This window comes from Mercenaria mercenaria, unplaced genomic scaffold, assembly GCF_021730395.1.
Source record: "Mercenaria mercenaria strain notata unplaced genomic scaffold, MADL_Memer_1 contig_3185, whole genome shotgun sequence".
NCBI lineage: Eukaryota > Metazoa > Mollusca > Bivalvia > Venerida > Veneridae > Mercenaria > Mercenaria mercenaria.
The window spans coordinates 39,449-53,513 of NW_026461302.1; the positions used below are offsets into that span (position 1 = coordinate 39,449).

General features: G+C 37.3%; 1 pseudogene; it reads right to left on the reverse strand.

Moving 5' to 3' along the window:
- Window positions 1-551: 551 nt before the first annotated feature.
- On the reverse strand, window positions 552-13,046 carry LOC128552812 (TNF receptor-associated factor 3-like; annotated as a pseudogene).
- Window positions 13,047-14,065: the final 1,019 nt, after the last annotated feature.

Below are 14,065 nucleotides of genomic sequence, written 5' to 3' on the forward strand. Positions count from 1 at the left end.
TGGATCAGGTGGATCTACCGGTAACAGTAGATGAAAATGCTTCATGAAATAAATTCTAGTTGAACACTGGTTTACAATTACTGAAATGTACTAGTAACCTTAGTTGTCTTTGCCTCTACCTAACTGCTTTTTTGGGTAAATGATTTATATCTGACACAAATTACATTTTGCTTTTAGTAAAATGGCCATGGTTCATCAATATTCATTTGCTCAATGCTAACTTTTATTACATTTTGCCAAATTAAATGACAGTTAAATCAGAAGAGTAATATAGATGTATATTGCATTATATGATAAAGCATGATAAAACTAGCATTCATGATTTAAGAAATAATAAATCTGTTCCTATATTTTATCAGTTAACAAAATATGGACAGGAGTTTGGATGCGTAATAATTAAATCACGAGTGCGTAGCACGAGTGGTTTAATTATTTGCATCCGAACGACTGCTCATATTTTATTAACTGATAAAATTATTGGAACATATTTATTACTTAGATTCTAACAACACAAATAATTCGCATTTTACAGTACTACATTTTCAGCGTAATATGCCGTTCGGATCATATGCAGTTACAATCTACCCCCATGGTTAGAAAGTGTTACATAGCCAAGCGAACGCATAGATATTTGTTCCTTTTTAATTAAAATTTTGAGAAGTATTTATAAACTAGTTATCTAACAGCTCGCAAATTATTTGTTATATGATGTCACAACATTATGATGTCATACTTTATGTCATACATTTATGACATCACGGCTGAATTAATTGAGGTAAATGAATTTGCTCGTAGAGATCAAAACGTATTTAACGTCCTACACTTAAGTCAGTATGACTTTTTATCATAATTAAGTTTTTGAAATGTTGTTTTCAACCGTTTGGCCCTGAACTAATTCGCATGTAATGGAACAGAAGTAGAATCTGTTATGTCACAATCGTAAGGGGTGAAATGTAACAGCAAACCATATTTATCGTAGATACATGTATAGGCGATTTCACTATATATTTATATAGCAATTGCTGCGGATCGTGTTAGAATAAAGAGTCATGGACAAGTTGCAGAAAGGTATATCAGTACTGTGGTAACTGCTGAATCTGTTAGTTACTGTCAAAGAGGTAAGTATTAAGTATGGAGCTTGTTTCAAGATATGAATCTATTTCCCACAGGTGTCATTTTACTTTAATTCACACACTGATGTGTAAAATTCTGTCATAATTTACAGGAAACAATTTTTTCCATCAACTTTGCCATACCCACAGGCTAAACTGATTTCCATGAGAACAAATTAAATGGTAATTTATTTTCAATGTGTTTATTTCTTTCCTTTTCCTGTCTGTCCCTTTATTGAATCAACAGGAAAATGGATAGTTGGTGCATGCCAACCTAGCAACTCCATAAACTCCCTTTGTTTTACATGCCATAACTCAATACTTAGGGCATATTTGATGTATTAGCCACTGTTCCATATTCCAATACGATTGTACATCTTTTAGATGCCCAACCGACTTTTTTATTTGCTCTCTATGTATTAGGAACCGGAAATAAAAACATGACCATGGTGATGACCTGAAGCATATTCTGAAAGTAACAGGAGCAACTGGATGTACAATGATTGCTATAGCTGGGCTGATGTTGGCATCAAAACATACAAAAGCTGGATGGTGTTTATGAAGAAACGAGGAAGGCGAGGTTACAAGCATTGTTTTTGTGTGTATACCCCTTACACAATAAATTGGTGATTTAGGGATGATTGAGATTTGCCAAATCAACTTGAAATTTTATCATGATTGTGTCATCCTTCACATACTTTGGTGTTTCCAGCACTGCATGTGAAACAAAAAGAGGACATCCAGATGCGATGTTCATATCAGTTGTTGGTTTTCTGAAGCTACTGCTTGTAGGATCTGGTCTGAAGGAGTCAGAAAGGTTGCACTGTCCAGTCTCCTGGTCTAGCAAGGTCATCGTCACCTTCTGCTGAAATGGCCAAGGTAGGAGGTTATCATATTCGCCTCTCATCACCACAAAGAACAAACTCATGTGGCTTCCTTTTCCCATTCCATCCCCATTTAGGTAAACCTAGAAAAGCAAAATACTTGTTGGTGAAGAAATTTCATCACATTCACAACAATGACTGCTGCAATTTCACAGCTCACAAACTCTTTGTGTAACATCAATGACATGTCAGGGACTAAAAATATATTACCCGAGCACACATCTTGTAACCATATCTGTGTGTGTAGAATGGCTGACTGTATAGTGAGAGTGTTCTTCCTTGTACTGCATCTTGCTTTCTCCTTGCGTAGTCCCTCAGTTTCCACATCAATGTACCATCATAACTTGCTGTTTCCAAAATCTGAAACCTTAGGTCTAGCTCTGCCATCTGAACATCTATCTGTGCAAACTGACTGTCATGCATATCTATGCGACGTTTTAACTCTGGGGCTGCAAAATACATAAATGTTCTTGGCAAAATTCAGGCAGAACCCCCATTTCTGTTTTTTTACACAAACAAATTCCTTCCTGTGAATTCTGTAAAAGAACTATATTGCTACAACAGAAAAAGAAACAACTAGAAAATGCTTTTGTAAAAAAGCGCATGTCTCCCCCAATGCAAAGCCCTATAGGCAAGAAGTCAATAGGTGTCAGGAGCGAAAGTCAAAGAGACACTGATGGTTGGTTGCAATAGGGATCATCTACTTGGCATATCCAGTCATCCCGCTAAATTTCAACACTCTTGGCCTAGTGGTTCTCAAGTCACTGTTCAGGCTCATGTGACCTTGACCTTTGATCAAGTGACCTCAAAATAAATAGGGGTCAAGTTATTTCCAAAAAAAATGATTTTACATGAACAGGCTACTGTGACCTTGACCTTTAATAGACTGAAACCAAAATCAATAGGGGTCATCTACTCTGCATGTTCAATCATCCTATGAAGTTTCAACATTCTGGGTCAAGTGGTTCTCAAGTTATTGATCGGAACTGGTTATCAATGTTCAGGCCCCTGTGACCTTGACCTTTATCGGAGTGACCCCAAAAACAATAGGGGTCATCTACTCTGCATGAACAATCATCCTATAAAGTTTCAACATTCTGGGTTGACAGGTTCTTAAGTTATTGATTGGAAATGGTTTTCCATGTTCAGGCCCCTGTGACCTTGACCTTTAACAGAGTGACCCCAAAATCGTAAGGGATCATCTACTCTGCATGACCAATCATCCTATGAAGTTTCATCATTCTGGGTCAAGTGGTTCTCTACTTACTGACCGGAAATGGTTTTCAATGTTCAGGCCCCTGTGACCTTGACCTTTAAAAGAGTGACCACAAAATCGTTAAGGGTCATCTACTTTGCATGTACAATCATCCTAATAAGTTTCAACATTCTGGGTCAAGTGGTTCTCAAGTTACTGACCGGAAATGGTTTTCAATGTTCAGGCCCCTGTGACCTTGACCTTTAACGGAGTGACCCCAAAATCGATAGGGGTCATCTGCTTTGCATGTACAGTCATCCTAAGAAGTTTCAAGGTTCTGGGTCAAGTGGTTCTCTAGTTATTGATCGGAAATGGTTATCAATGTTCAGGCCCGTGACCTTGACCTTTGACGGAGTAACCCCAAAATCGATAGGGGTCATCTACTCTTCATGACCAATCATCCTATGAAGTTTCAACATTCTGGGTCAAGTGGTTCTCTAGTTATTGATCGGAAATGGTTTTCAATGTTCAGGCCCCTGTGACCTTGACCTTTGACGGAGTGACCCCAAAATCAATAGGTGTCATCTACCCTTCATGACCAATCATCCTATGAAGTTTCAACATTCTGGGTCAAGTGGTTCTCTAGTTATTGATCGGAAATGGTTTTCAATGTTCAGGCCCCTGTGACCTTGACCTTTGACGGAGTGACCCCAAAAACAATAGGGGTCGTCTACTCCAGCAGCCCTACAACCCTATGAAGTTTGAAGGTTCTAGGTCAAATGGTTCTCTAGTTATTGCTCAGAAATGAAGTGTGACGTACGGATGGACGGACGGATGGACAGGGCAAAAACAATATGTCTCCCCCAGAGGGGGGGAGACATAAATATATACTGAAATGCAGTAGAGTAAAAGAAAACAGATGTTACTGAGAAAGGACACATGTAAAGGAAAGATAAGGACTACCTTTATTTGGACTACTTGTGACTAGACTGAAACTTACTGAAAATAGGTTTAACATACACTTAGGAATGAGGTAAGATTTAGTTCAATCCGATTGGCCTATTACGTAAACAAACCCAAGAAGTGATTTTTTTTCAAAATTCAACCTTTTCTCTACTGCATTTACAGTAATTTATTATGCATTTTGTCAATATCTTGGTACAATTGATGTAGATTGATAAAGTTTTATGAAAGCTTTTCTAAAACCATGCCAGTAAAATAAACTGGGGGTCTTGTTAGTCTATACTAATTTGTTTTAGCTCGGTTGTGAAGAAAGCTTAAGCTTATTGTAACCACACTCGAGTCCGCTTCCTGGAAAAACCAGTACTGGTGTCATATGAGAAGTCATGGTCATGACCCCAGTGGGGCTCGAACCCATGACCCCTGGATCGAGCGGCCTATACCGTATCCACTAGACCACCGCTCCCCTGCTATTGTGCTGGGTCTGGTTAGGGTAAGGTATCGGCGAAAACATACAATTAAAGTGTCTTTATTCATGTGTTTTTTGTCCGTTACTTTGTTGGAACTGAAATTGCTGTACATACAATAATATATCATGGAACTCTACAGGAAAACAACTGGTGCCATGTAACAATGTTTTATAAGTGGATTGATGACCAATCTCAACAAGTATGCCCACGGGCAGAATGTCGAGCCCGCCAGCTGTCAAGTGTGACCTTGACCTTGTTCTTGCGCACGACACTCCGTCTCGTGATGGTGAACATTCATGCCAAGTTACATCAAAATCCCACCATGCATGAAGAAGAAATGCTCCGGACAAACTTCAATTTGACCTTTGGCCTCCAACTGTGACCTTGACCTTTGAGATAGAAACATGGGGTTTGCCCATGACACTCCTTCTCATTGAGGTAAACATTCATGAAAAATATAAACAAGATTGGTCCATGCATGTCAAAGTTATGGTCTGGACAAAATTGGATGAACACAAGCACGCACATACACCAACCAGCCAAAAGTGATGCCTAAGTCGAGCTCACCGCAAGCGGGCTCGACAAAAATGAAAAGGCAATAACTTAGTGAAAAATAATTTGACCAAAACATGAAGATAACATGCTCATCTCCTCTTAAGTGTGAAGCTTCTTATGAAGTTTCAATGAATTCTATCCAGTGCTTCTGAGGAATACTCTGGACAAGAAATGGTGCTATAGACTAAGTATACTTTTTTTGACTAATCAAAGGGCAATAACTAAACCACCAGAACATGAAGATAATATGCATGTCTCCTCATGGGAGTGAAGCTTCCTATGAAGTTTTGATGAATTCCAGCTAGTGGTTGCTAAGGAATACTCGGGACCAGAAATAGAACAATAGTATTTGTTTGTTTGTTTTGGGTTTAAAGCCGTTTTAAAACAGTATTTCAGTTATGTAACAGCAGGCAGTTAACCTAACCAGTGTTCCTGGTACCAGTATAAACCTGTTCTCAGCAAGTAAGTGCCAAATTTCACATATGAATCCAAGGTGGAGGACAAATCATTTCAGACACGATGTCTTTAATCAAACTGTCATGGAGAACATATGCCCTGCCCAGGAATCAAACTCACAACTCAGCGATCAGTAGATCTGCACTCTCCCTATTGAGCTAAGTGTGTGGGCTACTATTCCAGCAAGTGGTTGCTGAAAAATTCTACAAACAAGAAATAGTACTATAGTATACTAATGGTGAATAATCAACGGTCAATAACTCAGTGAAAAAAATCATCCAACTTGAACATGTAGATAATATGCACATTTCCTCTGGAAGTTTCACTATATTACAACCAATGGTTGCAGAGAAATACTACAGACAGAACTGTGGGCTGGATGGACACATGGCCAGACAACCAAAACAGCGACTATATGCTTTCCATTTGGGAAGCATAAAAAGCATTATGCTTTATGGATAATAACATTAGTTTTCAGGTTGACATTGTTATAAAATTATAGTATTTGTTTACCTGAAGCAGTTTCTCCAGATCCAGAACGACCTTCATTTAGGCTCAGTCTCTCTAATTGTACCACCTGGGCTCGAACCTGTGTCAGCGACGTCTGCATTGTTCGCACATCTCTATCATGGCGTTCAACAATATCTTTTTTTGCAGCACCTTCAGACTGCTTTTCCAGATGAATAACACGCTCAGTTAAAGAGACCATCTTGAGCTATAAAATTTTAAGAGTTTAATCTATTACTATGCATTAAATTATAATATCTTATACTGTATACACAATGAACTGGCTTTCCAGTTTGCAGATCCTCTCAAAATTCATTCTCTGACATAAAAGAAAACATCCTATTTTTCTCATGCTGATTCTGGTGATCTGTTTTTCTTCTTGCTGAAAGATTTGAGCTTAGCTTTAATTTAATGATCACAAGGTGATGTTTTAACAAAAATAACAAGACGTCAGTTGTGAACAGAAAGCAACAAATCTGTGTATTGGCCAGGGACATAATTGACATTCAGGCTGATCTTTGATGTTCTGAAAATTGAACAACACCAAATCTTGTTTTATTTGAAAATTAAACAGCATATAAAATATGTAAATTTGTCTTTAAAATGATTGTCAATATCCTGATGTATGACTGAATTCTTGAAAAAGAAACACATGAAGGGGGATCACACTTTTGGACAGTTCAACACCTGTAAAAACTCACCATTCAAAAGAACTATGACTAATTTTCAAAATTGCGGAAAAAGATGTTTAACCTAATTATATGAAATTTCAGCATTAGGACATTGTTACAACTGCATTAAAACAAGAGCTCGTAGAACACGAAATGCCCCCCTTGATGCATTCAGTAATTGCACAAGGAACAGAAATTATTTAGTCACTGTGCACTGGACATTTTGACATACTGACCTCAAATCATTAATTTACCAGTCATAAGTAAACTCTGCATCAAATGTGATCTTAGACCAAAGCATTCTCTACTTATTTGGCAAAAAAAAGTTCTACTGTCCTAGGTCAATGTGACCTTGACCTTTGATCTACTGACCTCAAAATCAATAGGGGTCATCTGCTGGTCATGACCAACCTCCCTATCAACTTTAATGATCCTAGGCCCAAGCGTTCTCAAGTTACCATCCGGAAACAGTTTACCTGTTCAAGGTCACTGTGACCTTGACCTCTGACCTTCTAACCTCAAAATCACCTGCTGGTCATGACCAACCTCCCTAACAACTTTCATGATCCTAGGCCAAAGTGTTCTTGAGTTATCATCTGGAAACCGTTTAACTGTTCTGGGTCACTGTGACCTTAACCTTTGACCTCAAAATCAATAGGGGTCATCTGCTGGTCATGACCCACCATCCTATCAATTTCATGATCCTAGACCCTGGTGTTCTTGAGTTATCATCCGGAAACCTTTTAACTGTTCTGGGTCACTGTGACCTTGACCTTTGGCCTACTGACCTCAAAATCAATAGGGGTCATCTGCTGGTTATGGTCAACCATCCTATCAACTTTCATGATCCTAGGCCCAAGCGTTCTTCAGTTATCATCCAGAAACGGACTGGTCTACATATCGACCAACAGACAGACATCTGCAAAACAATATACCCCTCCTTCTTCAAAAGGGGGCATAAAAATTGCTATATGGAACCCCTGGGTATGGCCTTCATGTCATTTGTTGCAGCTGATGATGTGAAACAACTATCTAAAGTTTGAATCAAATCCCTTCTGTAATAACAGAGATATAATACGGCTATTTAACCCTAGCGCCACCACTAAAAAGTGGTGATAAGGAAAGGAGATATCAACATTTTTGTGGTGCAGCTATCACCGGTTTAAAATTGTAAAGATTTACTTTTGGTCTTTTTATTGATGTAATTTATTTTGGAAATTGGAGAATGTAGTGCTGTGTAAGAACACCTTTACTACAGGTTGACTGAAATTATTTTTAAATATCATGTAAATTGTGGTGCAAGCTTTTCTCCTGATTCGGACGTTTGCATATTTTGATACATGTGTGTATTCCAACTACATTTTGATGCACAGACACATGATATGCAGGGTTGTCAATAAGAACTGGCCGCCGGCCGAAATGGATGGTTCAAATGGCATTTGGGCCGGTTCAAATTCGAAAAAAAAAAAAAAAATCGGGCCTAAAAACATTAACCCACCGATTATAGTATTTTTAAAGTTTTTTTTCACGATTCTGTCATGAAAATATAATTTGTATAAAGAACTCTCCATCCAGACTAAAAATCGATATTACCCAAGCCGTTTTCCATTAATAATACAGAGCGTGTCATCGCAGGTGATGTTCAATCTTAATTGCTGAGCGACATGTCATGGTGTATTTCATACACTGCCACGTGCCTGTCGATCTTTGACTTGAGTTAAAACACGCGATACACCAATGACAGCTGTGGATGTAGAACGCGTGACGTATTTTATCAGCAAAACTATTTAAGCTCTGCCTTTACAAATGATGATATACGTACGTCATAATTGATGAAATGCAAGCTAACGACAAAGAGATGAAAATCATGTTTCATGGACTGAATTAATATAAGAAATCTATATGAAAAAATATTCATCAGTTATCGTAGTGTCAAAGTTATATTTTGTAGCAAAAACTTCGAAAGAAAGAGTGATGGGACATCTGCGATAATTTCCAAGAATTTTGAAAGTACAACAAAGAGTTGAAGTGTGGTGACAAGTTAGATATTAGCATTTCAGGACTTGAAAAATGCATTCAAGAACGTGTAAACTCGTTTTTATTATTATCTCCAAATTTACCAGGTGAGCTCATAAAAATGTGAAAATAAGAGTATATTGTATTTAAAAATGCAGTAGAAAAGATGTTCTTAAATGCTTCCAAAATGCCCCAGAATGCAGGAAATCAAGCGCTGAATTTCAAAATTTTCCGGGGGAGCAATTTCCCCGGACCCCGCTAGCTGGCCGCCTACTTTTCCATTTCAGCCTGTTCAACAAAAACTTATTGACAACCCTGGATATGAACATTATCGCATGTGCAAATTGTCTAAATATGTATGATGCTTACACAGGCAAATATTTAAATTAATAAAACCTCCCTTTAAGGGAATTTGCCAGTATTTTTCAAAACTGGTGGAGCTATCGCATTAGTGGGGGTGCTATATTGTTTGGCTTTTTATGTTTTATTGCGGCTTTGAGTTATCACCACCATACTATTTTAGATCTGGACAAAATGAACATATTTTCTTTCTCATATAACCCACAAATTTCCTATCAAAGAAAGTAAAACAGAAAAGATTAAACAGTACATAGCAAATCATCTCAAGAAGAATAGTGCCCACCAATTACATTTCCTGTAGCCATTTGTTTCTTCAAGAAATGTGTCTAACCTGCCGAACATCATCTGCATTGAATGATTTTATTGCATCGACAAATGGCAAACATGCAACATTATAAAGAGTAATTTTCCAGACTGCGACTTAACTCAGAAGTGACAGAAATTCATTTTTTCACATCATCTTCTTCAAATATTTCTGTGTGTTTATGTGTGATCGGGTTTAGCGTTTTTTTGCAACATCTAATATTTCAAGAACATCTTCTAATACTTTGGAAATGGTTTCCTCCTCAAATTTCGTTTTCTTAAAAATAAAGGAGTCAGTTGACTTATCTGCCAAATTAATGGCAGTTTTCATGTACACCAAATGAATGCAATAACATGTCACACGTTCTTCCCCATTTCGCTAACAATTTCAAGTATTTTTTAATATTCATTGTCATACTATCTTAAAGTGTTTCTTGATTTGACAGTGAGTAACTTGTCAATGTTGTACTCTGTTTGGAAGGTGATTTCACTTTTTATGACACAATTTTTGATCGATGAACAAATTTAGCCCTTTTGCATGGCACTATTTTCATGGAGGCTGATTTTTTTGTTGTAGAACTTGCTTTCCATGGTATACTTGTGTTTTTCTTTGGTAACAATTCCTTTTGGAGAAAAAGATATTGATCTTCTTTTAGTTGTTAAGTGAGGCCCACTCTTCCTTTTCTGCTTAAAAATCACCATCTGCAATGGATAAGCAGCATATGTAGAACTTATCATAGTGATACTGGAGTATATAAGAATTAAGTGGGAATAAAAAAGTAATCGTTTACTAATTGTTCGCACATTTGCTTTCTAAATTCTAATTAATTTCTAAGACATGAGAATGAATAGATTAATGACCCTTGAAGCATTCCATATTTCTCAAGAATAAAACTACATATTTCTAGTCAGACATTTAACACTAACTACACACTAGAGCACCTCCACTACTGCACAGCTCCACCTCTGATGCGATAGTGCTTTTAGCAAAATACTGGCATATTTCTTTTAATGGAGATTTCATTATTTCTAATGTTTGCATTTGTATGTATCATACACATTTAGATCAATTGCATGCAGGATAATGTTCTTATAATGTGTTTATGCATCAGAATACTAAGATATATCAAAATATGCGAACGTCCGAATCAGGAGAAAAACTCTTGACATCTATATTTAAATGATATTTCAATACAATTACTGTCAACCTGTACAAGTGTTCTCACACAGTACTCGGAATAATTAAAGTATAAAACAAAATTTTAATTTTACTTACCTAGTTTACATTTTGAAACCAGTGATAGCTAAAACATGGAAATGTTGACATTCAAACTTTAGACCACACCAGTAACAAACTGGTCACAAACGTTGACTGCCTCATCTCTCTGTTTAAAACTATCCCTAACAGTGTGCCCTTCATACTCAAATGTCACCAAACCATTATCATCAACCTGTGGTTCTGAAGGGACTTTACCAAGAAACTAAGAAAGCCTTTGATGGTTTTTCTTAGCATGCAAATCATTGACACAATCAATCACTGAACTTAGTAAGGGAGTAACTTCTGTGAAATCAAGATCCTTTTTCTGGTACATTTTTGACAAGATTGCCAAGGGCTTCAGGACATCACAAAGAAAGTGAACAACACACAGGAACTTGAAGCAGGTGAAAGACTAGTGGAGGCTCAATGCTTTTCCTGAATTTTCCTCAAGACCGAAATCAGACTTGCATAGTTGCTGACCATAGCAGACGCAGACCTTTCAAAACTGAGCCACCAGTATGGAATACTTCCTTGAACTTTGACCTGGGGTTAGAGACTGAACAGTTTTAAGCATTGCCACATTCTTGGGGGAATAGAGAAAGTACTTGTATACTGAATTAAGGATTTCCTGCAGCTAAACCATATACGGAATAGCATCAGCACCTGCGTAACAACTGAGGGATAACCTGTGAGCAATGCAGTGGGCGGTTATCACCTTGGGGACCCTTCTTTCTTTTTAACCTGGTTACCAAATCTGACTTGTGGCCAAACATGACTGCAGCACCATCAGTGTTCACACCACAAAGGTTGGACAAGCTGATATCTTTAACCTGCAGCATCTCAGTAACCTTATTGTAAATTGACTCAGAATTGGCTCTAGCTAAACTATCAATGCCAAGAAATCATCAGACTGGAATATCCTAACATACATAATCATATTCTGGTGAACAGACACATCTGTGCTCTCATCAAATATGAGACTGAACTTAACACTAGATTTTACTTTACAAATTAATTCGTCTTCTATCACAGATGCTATGCAGCTCTGAAACTCATCAATGGATATAGAATGTTCGTAGATGGTATGCTCGTCACATTTCAGATCTCTCAGCTGAGACACCCCCTATAAATCAAACAAAAACATATTTAAACTACAAGTTCCGCTTTCTTTATATTATTTTTCTATCAATTTTAAATCTAAGATTTTTAATAAGCAGCACTAAAAGCTTTTATAAACTAGAGCTGCTTTTGAGAAAGGCGCATGTCTCCCGCAACTGCCTAATCATCTGAATAGTTACGTATCTGAGTCAACCATGCACCAATGACTTAAAGTACGAATACTGGCATCAACCATGCACCAATAACTTAGAGAGAGTGTGGTTACTGGCATCAACCATGCACCAATGACTTAGAGTGCGGATACTGGCATCAACCATGCACCAATGACTTAGAGTGCGGTTACTGGCATCAACCATGCACCAATGACTTAGAGTGCGGATACTGGCATCAACCATGCACCAATGACTTAGAGTGCGGATACTGGCATCAACCACGCACCAATGACTTAGAGTGCGGATACTGGCATCAACCACGCACCAATGACTTAGAGTGCGGATACTGGCATCAACCACGCACCAATGACTTAGAGTGCGGTTACTGGCATCAACCATGCACCAATGACTTAGAGTGCGGATACTGGCATCAACCATGCACCAATGACTTAGAGTGCAGATACTGGCATCAACCATGTACTAATGACTTAGAGTGTGGATACTGGCATCTGTGTACAGTGCAATTTTCGGTAATTCAAGGGCCATAATTCTGAAGTGCCTGGGCATATTTGGCTAGTTATCGAACTTGGCCAATGACTTATTGCCAAACAGATTTTGTTCAAGTTTGGTGAAGATCGGATGAGAAATGATTAACTTAGAGTGCGGACAAGATTTGTGACAGACAGACGGACACAAAGACAGGAGTAAATCAATATGTCTGGAGACATAATTACATGGTTAAATGCAGTCGTTTGATTTCCAGTATGACATCAGCATGAAAGTTGTATTTCAGGATACCGGGTATGATTTGCCATCTTTTCATAAATAATTTATTTTACATCAAGTTATCAAACGCAATCAAAGTTCGATTCCCATCAACACAACAACATGAAAAGTGATATCGGGTATGATGTGTCGCTTATTTATAAATATTTTATTTTACAAAAACTTACTTGGTATAACAAGAACTGGTTCAGCTTTGGTACCATGCAGTTTGCAGGTTGCTTATCTGCGGCAAAGTAAGACATTTTTCACTGCAGAGTTTATAGCTAACTCACTCTTCGCCAATGAATTCTCCTGACAGGTTTTCATAGGTCGCTGTACACTTACAGCTTTGACAGCATCTTCATGTTCTGAAAGAAAAAAATATACATTTGCATTTCTGTATGTTCTGCATTTTAATTTAGTTTAGTGATCAGATGTTGAGCAAAATTCTATTAAAAGCAACCTGGGGCATATTTATGGATTTAAAATTAAAACGCAGAAATACAGACAAATACTTATATACATTAAGGTAGTTCTGCACGTTTGATAAACCGGAAGTGATGGCGTAACATCATTTATCCGGAAAACGTAGAATAAAGCCTGGATTCGGCGTACGGAAATAAAAATCAGTTTATGAATTAAAGGCAACCTGTGAATAAATTTATTAAATTGTAACAGTCTCTATCTTTCTAAAGTTAAAATATGATATTAAAACATCTGACACGTTAAATAATTCAAAATAATGTCTTAAAATCAGCTTCAAATAGGTGGTTCCCTTTAATCATGGCCAAATATCTTAGAAATAAGCACACGGACCTATACATTTTATTTCACTATATTATAGGCCATATGTTTATTTACGACTGTGAGATGTTTCATTAAAATCTACATTGTGGAAAATTTTCTATTCGCGAAAATGTTATGAAAGTTGCTGTTTTCCCATAGACTCCCATTATGAAAACTTGCGCGAGGTCCGAAATTTTCAAATCAGTCTAGCAAAAAATCAAGCACACGACCCTATCCTTTTTATTTGCTGAATTGTCTAGGTATATTCTGAAGTTATGAAAAATCAGAGTTTAATCAAATTCTACATTGTAGAAAATTTTTCGATCCAAACGTGCAGAACTACCTTAAGTGCAAGTTCTTGATTCAACTCATAACTTACAAGTGTACCTACCTTTGAGTTATCAAATGTTCATACTCAGTACATCAAGTGCAAGTTCTTGATTAAAGTTTTTCATCTCAAATCATAACTTACAAGTGTACCTATCTTCGAGTTATC